This window comes from Sebastes fasciatus, chromosome 13, assembly GCF_043250625.1.
Source record: "Sebastes fasciatus isolate fSebFas1 chromosome 13, fSebFas1.pri, whole genome shotgun sequence".
Lineage (NCBI taxonomy): Eukaryota > Metazoa > Chordata > Actinopteri > Perciformes > Sebastidae > Sebastes > Sebastes fasciatus.
In genome coordinates, this window is record NC_133807.1 from 3,364,260 (window position 1) to 3,380,486 (window position 16,227).

The 16,227-nt window shown below is 39.7% G+C and overlaps 1 protein-coding gene across 2 annotated transcripts in view; it reads right to left on the bottom strand.

Annotated features, from left to right (window-relative positions):
* The window catches only part of tanc2a (tetratricopeptide repeat, ankyrin repeat and coiled-coil containing 2a), a 66,036-nt gene extending 50,040 nt beyond the window's left edge, over positions 1-15,996 (bottom strand). For both annotated transcript variants that reach the window (XM_074657233.1, XM_074657232.1), the window contains exon 1: positions 15,648-15,996. The gene's annotated coding sequence lies outside the window, so the exon portion shown is untranslated. The remainder of the gene's footprint in view (positions 1-15,647) is intronic.
* Positions 15,997-16,227: the final 231 nt, after the last annotated feature.

Below are 16,227 nucleotides of genomic sequence, written 5' to 3' on the forward strand. Positions count from 1 at the left end.
TGAGCAACGAAGAGGTGACTCCACAAGGACAAACCCCACCATGCCGAGATGCTACGTGTGTGTGTGAGACAGAGAGAGAGAGAGAGAGAAAGAGAGAGAGAGAGAGAGAGAAAGAGAGGGAGAGAGAGAGAGAGAGAGAGAGGAGAGGAACAGATAAAATGATCTACACAGTGTGTCTCTGACTGACCGGTCAGATAAGGTGCTGTAAGTAAACAACACTTCATATCCATGTTTAAAGCAGCAATCGGCGAGATTGGAGCAAATATGATTAAGAAAAGTTATTTTTATAAGACGGTCGCTATATCCTGACAGTAGTGCATGAGGCAGGTAATCTGAAAAATATCATGTGCCTCTGTGCCTTCCGGTGCTCCTAACGGCATCTGCAAGATTTCACAGACCGGAGGAAAACAAGCAGTAAGAGCCGAGCTGGAGCCTTTCCGTCTCTGAGCAGCTGTCAATGACTCGCGAACTCCGATCCAACGGTCAAACTAGGCAGCGCCGAACCTCAACGGCTAATCATTTCCATAATTTTTGGGCATGCCCTAAAATACAACCATATTGGCAAGAGGTGGCAACTGAGATCCATAGAGTAATGGGAATAAAGTTAAAGGTCCAATATTGTAAAAAGCGAGATTTTCATGTCTTTTATATTATAAAGCAGGTTTAAGTGCTATATAAATACTGTTAAACTATCAAAACGCTCAATATACTGAGAAATACACAAAGCCCGTTTTCAAAAATTGTGCGTTTGAAACAAGCCGTTAGGATTTCTGTCCATTTGTGATGTCACAAATAAATAATATTTAGACCATTACACGGTTTTAAACGTAAACATTCTAAATGTGTCCCAGTTTATTTCCTGTTGCAGTGTATGCAAATAACATCAGCTGACAGGGCGTAAACATGGACCCAAACTGTTGCCTAGCAACACAATTCCGTTTCAGACAGAGGGTATATTCAGGCCGACAGTACGAAGAAAATAAAGTTTGTTTTTTTAACATTACAGCATGTAAACATGTTCTAGTAGAAACACAAAATACAAGTATGAACCTGAAAATGAGCACGATATGGGACCTTTTAAGTACTCATTGATTACACTATACTATGGGAAAAATAACAGAAATTATTTTACACAAAAACAAATATTTAATAAAGATTCTCTTGGCAAGTAGTAAGAAAGCCATAACTCAAAAGTGGTTGCAGATTGATTCTCCAACATTAGATCAATGACGGGGTATTATAAATGAAATATTTTGTATGGAATGACTCACATCTATTTTAAAGGGGACATATCATGCTCATTTTCAGGTTCATACTTGTATTTTGGGTTTCTACTAAAACATGTTTACATACTTTAATGTTTAAAAAATACCTTTATTTTTCTCATACTGTCTGCTTGAATATACCTGTATTCACCCTGTCTGAAACGCTCCGTTTTAGCGCATTTCAACGGAATTGTGTTGCTAGGCAACAGCTTGGGTCCATGTTTTACTTCCTGTCAGCTGATGTCATTCACATACACTGCAACCAGGAAATAAACTGGGACCCATTTAGAATGTTTACGTTTAAAACTTTGAAATGGTCTAAATATTGTAGATTTGTGACATCACAAATGGAGAGAAATCCTGACGGCTTGTTTCAAATGCTCAGTTTCTAAATACGGGCTGTGTGTGTTTCTCTGTGGATTAAGCGTTTCGATACTTTCACAGTATTTATATAGAACTTAAACCTGCTTTATAATTTAAAAGCCATGAAAATGTCACTTTTTTACAATATGGGACCTTTAAGGCTTGAATTAGGAAAAAGTATTGAGTACTGGGAAAAATGGATTGTGTATTTACACCATTGATTAAAGTGTGACATTGTATATCAAGATGTATTTACAAAAATGTACCGTGATTTGACATTGTAACAAATAAAAATAAAAAGAGTTTAAAAAAACAACAACTAGGCAGCGCAGATTAAATATGATTAAATATTATGTTACTGTAATGCCTATTTCTCTCCTCAAATGTTTTCAGAAGCCAACTTTCTCATTTTACAGCTAAACCATGCACTACAAGACATTTCTGAAAACATTTTGGGAGAGAAATAGGCATTAACGTAACATAATATTGAATCATATTTGATCGGCGCTGCCTAGTTTGACCATTTTGTCGGAGTTTGCGAGTGATGGACAGCTGCCTGCGTTGAATGAACAGCCAATAGGAACACTCTCTGTCTGAAATGACCTCCCCAGGGCTTGGGGGCAGCTTAAGGAGGGTAACCTGTCTCAGGAAACAAAAAATACTAATGCAAATGCAAATAAAGACCAATACATAAAGACAAATTATCATAACATAACATTGTCGGACCATGAGATATTATAAGCCACCCCTGCCACGAAAAATACTCATCCTCCCCCACCCCCAAATTTCACCTGTCTTGTCTTGCTTCACTAAATAAAAAAACAGAAAATTAAATGACCTGTGATTGGTCAAAGTCTCCCGTCACTGGCTAGATTTTCTAAAGCCTGAAAACAGAGCCAAGCGGAGGAGCTGAAGTCTAGTTTTCTCTCAGAACACTTGAATTACAATATGTTGGAAGGTTATTATGGAATTTTTTGCGCAATGATGCAAAAAATATACTGCCTACCCCCGGCTTTAAACTAATTATTGAAGAAAGACATAGTATCAAAGCTCCTTTAACTGAACAAATATTCATTCCTGGTACAACCCGTCTCAGCGGAAGATGTATCAAAACTATCTGCCTGGTTAGTCTAGGAATAAATTGAATTTCTGTCTGAGAAAGCGTCCCACAAAGGCCTCTAGTTGCAGCAATTAGGCGTCATCTTGTACTTAAGATGTGACATGCACACGGTATAGCGGCTAGCTCAGCCACGCGTGTGTGCGTAATGTGTGTCAGTGTGCTAATCCTTGATGACAAGCGAGCAGGAATGATGGGATTGAGTCTAAAAACCACGGCTGCATCTAGACACACACACATGCACGCATGCACACACACACACACACACGACTGAACAGCAGCACATACATTAATATGACAGTACATGTGTCCGGAAAAGACAAATGTTGGCTTTTTATGTAAATGCACTGAAGACAAATTAGACAGAAGCTGGGAAAATAGAGCAAGACTGCTTTGTGCCTGGCTGAGAGAGAGAGAGAGAGAGAGAGAGAGAGAGAGAGAGAGCGAGAGAGATGGGAGGGGAGAGGGATAAAATTATATTTTATACTGTATATCATATTTGGACTAGTGCTTTCATGATTGTCTATAGTTAATCGCAAATTAATCACACATTTTTATCTGTTCAAAATGTATCTTAAAGGGAGCTTTGTCACGTATTTAATCCCCGAAGAAGCAATTCTTGCAGAAATCTCCAAATGTCAAAAGTTTTTAATGCCAAATCACAGCATGGCTTTTTCTATGGTGTTCCTCAAGGTCTTGGTGTTTTAATGTGGTATTTTGAAGGGATTATTGATCATTTTTATCAATTCTCGAGTGGTAAAAAATTGTTAAATATAGCACCAAATTTGTGTAACAAATGGTATTTACCTAAAAAATTCTGCAACTACTTATGAGACATAATAGAGCATGGGGATGACCATCATGTATGTCCATTATAATGTTCTAAGCCCGTTCTACTGTGGGTCTCAGAGGGTTCAAAATGAAAACTAGTCTCAAAAACTATGTCTCAAATGTGTCATGTAAGACAGATAATGCTAGTGTGGCATAACACTAGAAGCCGACCGATTAATTGGTTTGGCCAATTAATCAGCGCCAATTTTAACTTGTGCACTTTAGGGATGCTCTTTTTTAACCGATAACCGACCCTAGTTAACCAATTATTGACTGTTAACCGACAGATTTGTGCCTCGCATGCAGCGGTGTACCAGCTGCAGGAGCACAACAGATATTGGTTGACGGGAGTCTCCAGTTCACCGTCCGGGAGCGTTAACTTAGCAGCTACGATGCTGCGTGTAGTGTCGCGGACATGCAGCCACTTTCCCAGTAAAAGTCTCCACCGCACATTTAGTTTAGTTTAGCAGGTTGTCAGCTGTGTGTCTGCCCGGCGGAACTTTAGCGAGTGACCAACAAACAGTGTGTGTATTTGTGCTACGTTAGCAGCTCTAGCATTGTCGGAGGCTTCGTGCTCGCCGCCGCACACGTAGTCTGAGTAACTTTAGCGAGTTTCCAACAGACCGTGTGTGTGTGTGTTGGTGGTGAGTGTGAGGTTGTTGGTGGCGTTCTAGCTGTGATCGTAGGTGTATCAGTGTGTGGACAGTTTATTTGTCGGTGAATAAATGCTACAAAACTACAACTCCTCCGCTCCGCTCAAGCGAGCCAGAGACCGGAGCTGACTTCCTGTATTCTGCAACTCTAGCTCCGCCTCTTAAGATGGGCTGTTAAGGTGGACCAGCTTTTCTCCTTAAAAAGACGAGCCGCTCCTCTGAGCCGCTCAGCTTTTGACTTAATTATTAACATTTCTTTTAACTGTTTTAACCGATAGCGTTAATCAGTTAAAATGCTTAATGTCGGTTAACGGCTAAACGGTTAATTATGGACATCCCTTGTGTACTTGTATGTATGAATTTTTTTTTTAATAAAATAAAAACATAAATACAAGAGCCCCAAACACAGGAAACAACAAATCGTCCAACATCCAAAATCAAAGAGATGTGGGGAAAAAGGAACTGACTCATGGCGGTCTGCAGCCGGTAAATGTGACTCAGTGCTGACATGGTGAGAAGCTCATTCATGCGTCTGTGTGTGAAAGACAGAGAGAGAGATACACTAAGTGTGGTGCTTGCATGTCTCTCTCTCTCTCTCTCTCTCTCTCTCTCTCTCTCTCACTCACACACACACACACCATCTGTCACCAGTTACTGCTCCATCTGACCTCCTCTAAGTTTTTCACACACAAACACAGAAACGTTTTATACAGAACAGTAAATTTGCCTAAATCCCACATCCAGTGCTTAGCTTGATGTTACGGTTTAGCACAGCTACCTGTTGATGCTGAACCTCTGCATCTTCAACTTACAGAGTATTGCTTTTTGCATGTTCTAACCGCAGTGATTCTCAAAGTAGGGTCCGGGGACCCCCAGGGGTCCGTGGCACTTTGTCAGAGGGGGTCCGCGAAATAATTTGCTATAAATTCTAAAATTGTGCTGTATCATTAAAAAAGTGCCTATCTACAGATGGAGACCATTTGAGCCAATAAAACAAGCATATTGTGTCCATTACTCCCACCCACGTTAGCTTTAGGCCCATAGAAACTCTGATATGATTGTGACACAAAGCAATAAAGAAGTTGAGGTTCAAGCACATCCTGCAAGGCAGCTCTAGACTGGTAAGTTTAAATATCTGAATTTATTAGGACTATGCCAGCTGTTAATTTTCCTGAAATTGTTTATCAATTACTTGAAATGTAGCCTATAAATGCTGTTAAGTTTAGTCTAAATGCAATTTGAATAAAATCACCCTCTGTTTAAAGGTCCCATATTTTAAAAAGTGAGATTTTCATGTCTTTTTATATTATAAAGCAGGTTTAAGTGCTATATAAATAATGTGAAAGTATCGAAAATGCTCAATATATGGAGAAATACACACAGCTCGTTTTCCGAAATTGTGCGTTTGAAACAAGCCGTTAGGATTTCTGTACATTTGTGATGTCACAAATATACAATATTTAGACTATTACAAGGTTTTAAATGTAAACATTATAATTGTGTTCCAGTGTATTTCCTGTTGCAGTGCATGTTAATGACATGAGCTGACAGGAAGTAAACATGGACCCAAACTGTTGCTTAGCAATGAAATTATGTTGCAATTCTGTTGAAATGCACTAAAACGGAGCGTTTCAGACAGAGGGTAAATACAGGTATATTCAGACAGACAGTATGAGGAAAATACATTTTTTTTTTAACATTACAGCATGTAAACATGTTGTAGTAGAAACACAAAATACAAGTATGAACCTGAAAATGAGCACGATATGGGACCTTTAAAGGTATATTAGTGATATTATCATTCAATAACACTGCAAATGTCCCCGCAGTGGGACTAATAAAGGATTATCTCATCTTATCTTAATGGGATTCAGATTGAAATGTGTTTCTGTTTATTACTATGAAACAGGTCTTAAGTTTTTAGGTTGAAAAAGTTTTATAATACAAATAGTTCCAATGGCATCTAAGAGTACAAATGGTAGTTAGCATTATGCATATTGGTATTACAAAAACTGGGAAATTTCCTTCCCTGTAACCGGTCCCTGGCCAAAGACCAAAGTATTACCATATAGTCCACACATCGGTCCAGCAGGACACAATGTTTAGGTACGGTAGCCATATTGTAGCCTGCATGGTAAATTCTCATTATTCAAATGAGAACCAGCCGTGTTACAACCCAAACGTACTACCATTATGTTAGCACATTTACTGACAGAAAAAGTGGCCCAGCTTTATTTCCGCATGAGCACACACAAACAGCACAGATGGATGACCCAATTACTGCCCAACACTGTTTTTAATATTACCATCTCATATAATTAGGCTACAACTGTCATTATATACATTATCTAAACATTAGTTCAAATGTATTGGTTTTTACTACTTAAAATACAATAATTCCATCACTTAAAATAGCTTATTATATTTATTATTATAATTATTATTATTATTTATTATTACTTATTTTAGCTAAATATTTCCACTTACATTTCACTGCAAAAATGTTATGGAAAAGTCTCCCTAAAAATGTTTTAAAAATGGTGTAAGCTATAGGTTATTATAGATGTAAACATTTTGGCTGTTTCAATATTATATATATAAACTGGAAAAACAAAGTTTGGAAACTTGTGTTTGGTGTATTATTTCTGTTGTTACAATGCTAGTTGTCATTGTATTTTACATCGATGGAAAGCCTGTTTATTTACCTTCGCAATGATTTCCAACTTGTAAGGATCATGTATTTGTGGGATGAGCAGCACAGCTGATTATGTGGGTAGCGCCCAAGAAAAATTTGCCAAAATGCTCCGTCAATGGTAAACAGTGTATTCTCCTGTTGGTATTGACTCTTGTTTTGAGTTGTTTGGTGGATTGGATGATTGAACTCTCTATCAGTAACAAGGAACAAACAAGATATATTGACAATTTTACACTTTATTCATTTAATACACCGTCAGGAGCCTCAGTAGTGGTGGAAGATCCATACGCAGCCATAACAGCCTGGCACCTCCTCCTCATGCTGGTCACCAACCTGGTCACACGTTGCTGTGGGATGGCGTTCCATTCCTCAACCAGGATTCGTTGCAGGTCAGCCAACGAGGTTGTGTTGGTCACTCTAACATCCTACAAGTGTTGAATTGGGTTGAGGTCTGGACTCTTGGCAGGCCGTTCCATTTGCTCTACTCCCACATTGTGGAGGTAGTCTGTGATAACCCTGGCTCTGTGGGGGCGAGCGTTGTCATCTTGGAGGATGAAGTTAGGTCCCAGATTGTGGAGATATGGGATCGCCACTGGCTGCAGAATCTCATCCTGATATCTCACTGCATTGAGATGGCCTTCAATGATGACAAGCCTTGTTTTGCCAGTGAGGGAGATGCCGCCCCACACCATGACACTGCCCCCACCAAAAGCTCTTACTCCATCGGTTCAACAATCAGCATAGCGTTCTCCACGTCGTCTCCATACTTTGACCCTGCCATCCAACTTTCACAGACAGAACCTGGACTCATCGCTGAACATGACATTGCCCCACATGTTCAGGTTCCATTGTCTGTGTTGTCGACACCAGCGCAAACGGGCCTGATGGTGAAGGGCAGTCATTGCAGGCTTCCTGGCAGCCTTATGAGAATACACTGTTTACCATTGGCAGAGCATTTTGGCAAATTTTTCTTGGGCGCTACCCACATAATCAGCTGTGCTGCTCATCCCACAAATGCATGATCCTTACAAGTTGGACATCATTGTGAAGGTAAATTAACAGGCTTTCCAACGATGTAAAATACAATGCCAATTAGCATTGAAACAACAGAGAAATAATCCACCAAACACAAATTTCCAAACTTTTTTTTCCGAGTTTTAGATTGATTGGCAATGTGGTTCAACTCTCTAATAAGGCACTCTTTATAAGGGTTTGATAACTAATGACTTTATATAACTCATTACTATTAATGCTTTTTAGGTCAGTTTTTACCTATAGGGCTATTGTACAGAGCATTATTTGTTTTTCCAGTATATATATATATCCTACTGATTTTCCCCACAAAATACCCAGAGTAAAATGGTTTCAAGGATTTTTATGTCCCCATGCATCCAAAACTTGTTTTGTTGCGTGTTGCAGGTAGATGTTGACCACTGTAGTGCACACTGAACAAAGTTCTCTTAAAGGGGACATATTATAAAAAAGAATGAGATTTTCCTGTTTTTTTTATTATAAAGCAGGCTTAAGTCCTTTATAAATACTGTGAAAGTATTGAAACGCTCAATGCACAGAGAAATACACACAGCCCGTATTCAGAAACTCTGCATTTGAAACAAGCTGTCAGGATTTCTGTCTTATGTCCTCTGTTCTGTGTATGTGAATGTCATCAGCTGACAGGAAGTAAACATGGACCCAAGCTGTTGCCTACCAACGCAATCCTGTTGCAATTCTGTCGCAATTCCGTCAAAATGCGCTAAAATGGAGCGTTTAAGACAGAGGTTAAATACAGGTATATTCGGGCCGACAGTATGAGGAAAATAAAGGGTTTTTCGAACTCTACAACATGTAAACATGTTCTACTAGAAACACAAAATACAAGTACGAACTTGAAAATTAGCACAATATGGGACCTTTAAGACACCGCTGTGCCTAGCCTCACATCGCTGCTAGCATGGCTGTAGACTCCTAGTGCTGCTGAAGTTGGTGTGAAGCTATAAAGACTATAACCTGCGGTGCTGACTTCAGTAGACATGAACAACATGCAAATTCAATTCAAATGATTCTACCTGTTCTACCGGCTCCTAGATAAATCTATTATCTGCGTGTGTTTGTGCAGAAGCGCAGATATCCTCTTCTCCAGCAAATTCACTAGTTCCTCATGGGGATTCTCAGATGATCCAAGGCATGGTGGTGGGAGATGCTGTCCACCCTGCACTGATTGCCCTCTTCTTCCTCAACACCTCAGTAGGATTTCCCCCTTTTAACGAACCACACAAAGAGTGGCTGCTTGCTATGAGCAGAGGAAATGGGCCATTATCGTTCACACAACTTATTCAGAAAGAGACTTACAAAACCCAAAGCACACATACAGGACTGGTTTGTTTGACTAGGGCTTAGCTCTGTGACAGTATGTGTGTTCGTTATTAGCAATAGCTGAGTGCAGATGGCCTTGCTTTCAGCCCAGCCCACACATAGTCATACACACACTCGGCAGACTCTTATCTCTCTTCCCCAGAGAAGTCAACGCTGACTTCCTGTAATCGCTCAGGACTCCCTCAGCTTGCCAACATACAGGAAGGGAGAGTGTGTATGTCAAAAAGAATTTCACAAACAAAGGGCCAGCTGATATTCTCACCCTTTACCCTTTAGTCATACTGTAAACTTTTTTTTCCCTTTTACACTCTTTGAAGTCATGTAAAGCTACATGAGGCCACCTCACACTGGCAGCCTCCAGCAGCTGCAAGTGGAAACTAATAATTTGAGGACTTCACTACTCAGAAACATTGCCTTTGCATTATGCTGCCTCAGTATATATATATATATATCACCATATCAGAAATTTTGTAGTCAATAACAATACCAGTGAAATTCTACGATTATCGGACCACGGTAAAACACAAGGCAAAAGTGAGCATGGTAAAGGCAAAAGTTTTGCCCTTTTGGAGCTAAAGGAATTAGTCTATTGAGCACAATCTAGCTTGTTATTAGCTCACCTTCCTCAGGATAAAATCAGTAGAAGACAAGAGTTCGAGCTCTACTCAGGAAACGAAATAGAAGTCGAAAAAAAATCTAAAGTTTTGGCCAAAATTGCAAAGATTTTGGGCACCCTGGACTTCTAACCCCCAAAAGGCACAACTACACCACACTGTCAACCATCATACCAAATTTGAAGTTCCTGAGTTAAATTTTGTTTCCGAGTTCTACTCCGGAAACAAAATTGAAGTAAAACAAATCACAGATTTTTGGCCAAAATTTAAAAAGATTTTGGGCACCCTGGACTTCTCACCCCCTAAAGGCACAACTACACCACTGTCAACCATCATACCTAATTTGAAGTTCCAAAGTGAAATAGTTTTCGAGTTGTACTGCGGAAATGAAATTGAAATCGAAAAGAATCAAATGTTTTGGCCAAAATTTCAAAAATGATGGGCACCCTGGACTTCTGACCCCCAAAAGGCACAACTAGACCACACTGTCAACCATCATACCAAATTTGAAGTTCCTAAGTTAAATAATTTCCGAGTTCTACTCCGGAAACTAAAGTGTGACACGCTAACGGACGGAAGGACGGACACGCGCAGTGCTATATACCCCGACTCCGTTGTCCCGGGGGTGTAACAAAAACAAAACACGTCGAGCTAGTGTTAGGAAGCTAAACAGGTCATAATTCCCTCTCTATTATCTATTTCATCTTGCTGAAAACATCTCCCTCAAACAACTGGATTTATTCAAGTTTCTCGACAAAGACGACATTTTACAAGATTACATTTGAACACAACATAATAACGTTATATTTACCGTATAGTCATTTTTATTGAATAGAGCCTGAATGCATCATAATGCAACCTCCGTTAACGTTAGCAGTTAGCTCCGCAGGACTGTGCTGTCCACCGGCTGCTAACAGCTAACGTTAACACAGATTTGTTGCTCTCAATGTCCCATTATCGGGGGAAAAAATAATAGTGAGTTTACTGTGTCCTTTCGGAATTTAGACGCCATTAAGTCTCGAGCCCCGCGGTACCTAAGGTACTTGCGGTACTGTATAAAAATGTTGGCATTGACTTGGTACCAAAGTATCGGTCCTCTTGACATCCCTAGCTACATTACTGTGATACTGTACTTAAAACTGTAGCTTCCCGACCCAGAGCCACAGATCAGAGGCAAATTGGCGTTGGCTCGGAGCTCACTGTTCAAAGTCGTGAGCCAAGAAGCTCGCCGATGCATCGCCTAGCGGGCTTAATGTGTGACCTGTCAAGGAGCTACAGCCAATGAGAGCGCAAGACACGGTTTGAGGGGAGACCTAGGGGAGGGCCTACCAGTAGGCTGAAGTTCCATTTTTGGTCTATTCAAACAAGACAATTTCATTTAAAAGATTTATATCAGTTTACCTTGTTTTTTGTTACTGGTGCATTCTGGTCAGATTTACTGCTTTTTTTCTTTCTTTCTTTCTTTTTTAACACGATTTGATCTGCAGAAAATCTTTTTCAAAAAAGGAGTCTTGGAAAAAAGTTATTTTTATAAATCGGTCACTATATCCTGACGGTAGTACATGAGACAGGTAATCTGAAAAAAATCATGTTCCTCTGGTGTCCTCCAGTGCTCCTAACGGCATCTGTAAGATTTCACAGACCAGAGGAAAACAACCAATCAGAACCGAGCTGGAGCCTTGCCATCTCTGAGCAGCTGTCAATCACTTGCAAACTCCGACCAAACGGTCAAACTAGGCAGCGCTGATCAAATATGAATCAATATTCTGTTACGTTAATGCCTATTTCTCATCTGAAATGTTTTCAGAAACATCTTGTAGTGTACTGTTTAGCTGTAAAATGAGAAAGTTTGTGACCCGGCAGCCATGTTGAGATCAGGTTGACCGTTTGATCGGAGTGATTGACAGCTGCCTCCGTTGAATGAACAGTCAATAGGAACGCTCTCTCTCTGAAATGACCTGTGATTGGTCAAAGTCTCCCGTCACGGGCTAGATTTTCTAAAGTCTGAAAACAGAGTCATGAGGAGGAGCAGAAGTCTAGTTTTCTCTCAGAACACTTGAATTACAATATGCTGAAAGGTTATTATGGAATTTTTGCCCAATGATGGCGAAAATATACTGCCTACTGCCACTTTAAGAGGCTATGTCAATCCCGTATGAAAAAAAATAACACTGTTTAAGAACCCAGCAGGGTGCGCTTTGCGAGTGCACAGAAAGAGGTTGAGGCCACCAGCTAAAATCTTGCCAAGGGCACCAAATTAGTCAGTGAATTAGTCATTCACATACACTGCAACAGGAAATAAACTGGTACACATTTAGAATGTTTACGTTTAAAACTTTGAAATGGTCTAAATATTGTAGATTTGTGACATCACAAATGGACAGAAATCCTGACGGCTTGTTTCAAAAGCTCAGTTTCTGAATATGGGTTGTGTGTGTTTCTCTGTGGATTAAGCGTTTCGATACTTTCACAGTCTTTATATAGAACCTAGACCTTTTTTTTAATATAAAAGCCATGAAAATGTCACTTTTTACAATATGGGACCTTTAAATCACGCACTGCCCATTTCCAAGATTCCCACAGGAAGTCAAAATGATGAACTTATTTTTAATTCACTAGGGGTCAACGTGGAGTGAAACAGGTACAGAAAATGTATTTAAAAATATATTAATTTTGGCAGGTCAGTTTAAGTGTCAGAATTAATACATAATTTGTGGAGTGTGTCCTTATGTTTTGTATTCCTTTAATTAGCACCAGTGATGCTGTGTGTGAGTGATCTCATTAACCTAATGACTGACAAGGTGGGGGGCGGAGTGGCTGGGGGCTTTTAATCAGAGCAGTGTTAAACCCAGACTATGAACTACAGGGTTAGGCGGATTAATATGGGATTACACCCATCTGCACCGCCACTGTCTAGGAAAAGAAGCCACAGGGGGGGGGGGGGGGAGGAGACAAAATATGACAAAGAAACAACTTAGTTCAGAGTGATCCGCTTCCGCACTAAACATGTTCAAAGTTTTCAGGAGAAACGAAGACTGCAAATCTCTACTTCAGGCCTCTGAAAGCCTGTATAGCTACAGCTAGATATAGCTAGATAGATACTGACAGACAGATGCAGCATCAAGTGCCATAAGTATGCAGTCTGAAAGGAACGTCTCCAGACACTGTTCAGGGCTGAATAAAGGTATGGTACTGCCAACTATGTTTTCCGTTAAAGGTCCCATATTATAAAAAAGTGAAATTTTCATGTTTTTTTATTATAAAACAGGCTTTAGTCCAATATAAATACTGTGAAAGTATCGAAGCACTCAATCCACGGGGAAAAACACACAGCCCGTATTCAGAAACTCTGCATTTGAAACAAGCTGTCAGGATTTCTGTCAATTTGTCATGTCATAAATATACAGTATTTAGTATTTAGGGGCGGCTGTGACTCAGAGGGTAGAGCAGGTTGTCCACCAATCGGAAGGTCGGTGGTTCGATCCACGGCTGCTCCGGGTCACATGTCGATGTGTCCTTGAGCAAGACACTTAACCCCAAATTGCTTCCGAAGGCGTAGCCATCGGTGTGTGAATGAGTATTTAGATTAGATCCTGATGGGCAAAGTTGGCACCTTAGCAGCCTCTGCCATCAGTGTATGAATGTGTGTGTGAATGGGTGAATACTGACATGTAGTGTAAAGTGGTCGGAAGACTAGAAAAGCGCTACATAAATGCAAGTCCATTTACCATTTAGACCTTTTACACAGATTTAAACGTGAAACATTCTAAATGTGTCCCAGTTTATTCATGGTTGCAGTGTATGTGAATGTCATCAGCTGACAGGAAGTACACATGGACCCAAGCTGTTGCCTAGCAACGCAATTTTGTTGAAATTTCGTTGCAATTCCGTCGAAATGCGCTAAAACGGAGCGTTTCAGACAGATGGTAAATACAGGTATATTCAGGCAGACAGTATGAGGAAAATAAAGGGTGTCTTGAACATTACAGCATGTAAACATGTTCTAGTAGAAACACAAACTACAAGTATGAACCTGAAAATGAGCATGATATGGGACCTTTAAGATTTTTATTTACAGCTAGTGTTATTTCTCTTGAAAAGACCCCTAGAATTGAACATCAGTCAAAGACAAGACAGTACAACACAGATGCAACTCCATTATATCATAAAGTATCAGGTATCCATAAGGGAAAGTACAATAACCAATCTTATTCTTATTACTGGATGGATGGATGGACTCAACTCTGCCTGAACTACAGCCGCAACACACACACTCAGAGAATGATATAGATTAATAATGGACATAGTATTGTGAGAGATAATCCCGTCATTTCCACACAAAGGATTATGATTTCCTGCCAAAACAACTGTTAACCACCAGCTGGCTCAAACAGACGGTGCAAGCAGTGGGAATTTGAAATGTGGGAGAAAATGGGGACAGAAACGAGGAGGGGAGACAGCTAGAGAAGGGTCCAATTTATATATATACATATATATACTGTATATATATGTATATATATATATATATATATATACTGTATATAAATATATATATGCTTCCTGTGTTTAATTTCAGTCAGCCTCAGAGACAAGCCTTTCAAATGATTCAGGTAAAATCATGTTAATTTGAATATATAATACACAGTTCCTCCTGCTGAGGTTTATTTGTTCCAGCCTACAGCACGACCACACTCCTTTTACTTCAGTCTGTATTGTTATGTTCTACTGTGTTTCCACTCTTCCTATAGTACAACCACAGAGTTGAGTTGGAGTGTGACTTACAATCACTAGTGAAATGACCAAAGACACAGCGTCAGCTGCAGGTTGTATTATATCAGCGGTACCTGTAATATTATCAAGACAAGATGGAAACATGTTTCTGTGGTATATAAGGAAGTCATGTTTCATACTGTCAGTTATTATAAGATCACATCCACTACTAGGTACGCTATAATGTTTATAAAACAACAATAATACAAATAGTGATAGTATAATGATGTTTATAATAATAATAACAGGTCTGGAGCATTGTTATGACTATATATATATATATATATATGTATATATGTGTGTGCGTATATACTGTATATAGAGAGAGTATATATATATACAGTATATATATACAGTATATGTGTGTGTGTGTGTGTGTGTGTGTGTATACACTGTATACACACACACACACACACACACAAACACATATATACTGTATATATATATTATACATGTACATATATATACACACACACATATAAACACATATATATATATATATAAATATATACACACACACACACACACACACATATATATACTGTGTGTGTATATATATATATATGTATATATTTATATATACATATATATATATATTATATATGTATACATATACATATATATACACACATACACACCCACACACATATATATCCACACACACATATATATATATACATATACATACAAACACATAAATATATATATACATATATATATAAAGAAAATCAAAAGAAATCAATAGCTATAAGGTTATATATATTTAGAGTTGTTGATTTCTTTGATAGTATGGCTGTGCTGGTAGGAGATGTGAACCTCCACACACACACACACACACACACACACACACCACAAACCATCTTACTACAATACATCTATCTGTTCTTCCCTGGTTCACACACACACACACACACGCGCTTACACACGCACACACACATAAATGCGTGAGAAATACAATGCACCTACCTCTGCTGTTTGTTCCCCTCAGATCACCGGCGATGAGGATCACGTCAGACCGGTAGATAATAGGTCGGTCCCGGTGGGGTTAATGTGGAGCCCTCGGTGTGTCCTCCTCCGTTAAATCCCCGGTAAAAATCAACCGAGTCGTTGTGCGTGAGGCGGATTCCCACTCTTCCCAATCCCCCGTTCATTCCCGGTTATCAGTGTCTCCTGATCAATAACACGGCCGCTGATATGATGACCGCTATTCTCCTTCCTTCGGTGAGCACGAGCTGTCTCTTGAAGGGCTCCGGTGGCACGAGTCTCCTCCGGTCTCCTCCGGTCGACGGGAGGTGATGCATTATTCACGAGAGGGGCGTGGCCAACTGGCTCAATGTGCTTATGCGTGCGCGCTCGCGTGTGTATGTGTGCGTATGCGTGTGCTACAGACAACAACAGAATCCCTGGCTGCACAGCAGCTGTCATGATGAAGCGGTGAGGACAGGCAGGAGGACATCTAGTGGACAAAAGACAACTCGCACCCAGAGACATTGATTTTATGTAGGGAAAGTAAACACAAAAATAAAGATGACATGATTCATGACAC